The sequence below is a fragment of the Mandrillus leucophaeus genome, unplaced genomic scaffold (assembly GCF_000951045.1).
Source record: "Mandrillus leucophaeus isolate KB7577 unplaced genomic scaffold, Mleu.le_1.0 Scaffold60, whole genome shotgun sequence".
NCBI lineage: Eukaryota > Metazoa > Chordata > Mammalia > Primates > Cercopithecidae > Mandrillus > Mandrillus leucophaeus.
The window spans coordinates 3,885,114-3,887,529 of NW_012106475.1; positions in this window are offsets into that span (position 1 = coordinate 3,885,114).

Genomic DNA, 2,416 nt, shown 5'->3' on the forward strand with positions numbered 1-2,416 from the left:
AGACTGAGAGAAAATATTTGCAGCACATATGTTAAAACGGAGAAACTGACATCCTAGTGGTTAAAAAAAAAACCCTAAATGTAAGAAAAACTGACAAACCTAAATTTTCTTCTGCCTTTTCAGCTTGAGTCAGCTGCTGGTGCTTGGAACTAAAGATTTTTTTTTTTTTTTTGACGGAATTTCACTCTTGTCACCCAGGCTGGAGTGCAATGGCATGATCCCGGCTCACTGAAACTTCGGTCTCCCAGGTTCAAGCAATTCTCCTGTCTCAGCCTCCCGCCACCACCAGTCCTGGCAAATTTTTGTATTTTTTAAATAGAGATGGGGTTTCACTGTGTTGGCCAGGCTGGTCCTGAACTCCTGACCTCAGGTAATCCACCTGCCTTGGCTCCCAGAGTGCTGGGATTACAGGCATGAGCACCTCTTTTTCTTTATAAATTACCCAGTCTCAGGTGTGTCTTTATTAGCAGCATGAGAACACACACAGCTTCACTTGTAAAAAAAAGAAAAAGTACAGCTGGGTACAGTGGCTCATGCCTGTCATACCAGCAATTTGGGAGGCTGAGGTGGGCACATGATGGCTTGTACTCATGACTAGTCATGAGTTTGAGACTAGCCTGAGCAATGTGGTGAAACCTCATCTTTAATAAAGATACAAAAAAATTAGCTGGGTGTGGTGGTGCACGCCTGTAGTCCCAGTTACTCAGAAGGCTGAAGTGGGAGGATTGCTTGAGCCCAGAAGGCAGAGGTTGCAGTGAGCTGAGATTGTGCAGCCATACTCCAGCCTGGGCAACAGAGTGAGACCTTGTTTCAAAAAGAAAAGGAAAATTGCTTGAGTTTCACTTGCATTATGGAAATAGTAGTGCCCACTTTACGTCACAGGATTCATATGAGGATCAAATGAAATAATTTATAAACATGTTTAGAGAATGTCTTAGCCTGTTTTCTGCTACTGTAATAGAATACCCAAGACTGGGTAATTCATAATAAAAAGAAGTGTATTTGGCTCACAGTTCTGGAGGCTGGGAAGTGCAAGAGCATGGTACCAGTGTCTGTTGAGGGTCATCCCATGGCTGAAGGCATCACATGGAAGGAGTGGTGTAAGAGAAAGCAAGAGAGGGAGGAGCTGAACTCATCCTCTTTTATCAGGAAACTACTCCCATGGTAACAGCCTTAATCCATATTATGTGAGGGAAGAGCACTCATGACCTAATCACCCCTTAAGGGCCTCCCCCTCTTAATACTGTACCATGGCAATTAAATCTAAATGTGAGTTTTGGAGGGGACATTGAAACAATAACAGAGAATTATAACTTTAAGACCATATTAAGTATGTACCATATTACCTTTTTTTTTTTTTTTTGAGATGGAGTCTCGCTCTGTTGCCAGGCTGGAGTGCAGTGGCACGATCTTGGCTCACTGAAACCTCCACCTCCCGAATTCCAGTGATTCTCCTGCCTCAGCCTCCTGAGTAGCTGGGACTACAGGCGTGCACCACTACGCCCAGCTAATTTTTGTATTTTTAGTAGAGACGGGGTTTCACCATGTTGGCCAGGATGGTCTCGATCTCTTGATCTCGTGATCTGCCCACCTCAGCCTCCCAAAATGCTGGAATTACAGGCATGAGTCACCGTGCCCGGCCTGTACCATATTTCATCCAGTCTTAGACACATCCATTGTATGACACACCATTAATTTATATACCACTAAGAAAGAAACAATGTGGCTAATTTAAAACTATAATATCTTATCACTTGGAACTTGTAATATCTAGTGAAACAACTCTTTTATATTTAATTAGACATGGATTGTTATATCTAATTCCTGTGCAAACATTAAGAGGAAAATATAAACGAAATAAATTGGTTAAGGTATTCTTTTTTTGAGGGGGATGGAGTCTCGCTCTGTCACCCAGGCTGGAGATCAATGGGCGCAAGCTCGGCTCACTGCAATCTCTGTCTCCCAGGTTCAAGTGATTCTCCTGTCTCAGCCTCCTGAGTAGCTGGGACTACAGGTGTGTGCCACCACACTGGCTAATTTTTGTATTTTTCTGAGACAGGGTTTCACTATGTTGGCCAGGCTGGTCTTGAACTCCTGACCTTGTGATCTGCCTGCCTCAGCCTCCCAAAGTGCTGGGATTACAGGCGTCAGCCACTGTGCCTGGCCAAGGTATTCTTAAACTTCTCGTTCAGGCCAACATTCCTGAATCATTTCTCAACTGAATCACTGACATCCATGTTTTTCCATATAATAGCCTTATCTGTGCCGATGAGGATATTGTTGTTGGTTGGACGTGGTGGCTCACACCTGTAATCTCAACACTTTGGGAGGCCGAGGTGGGCGGATCACAAGGTCAGGAGTTCAAGACCAGCCTGGCCAACATGGTGAAACCCCATCTCTACTGAAAATACAAAAA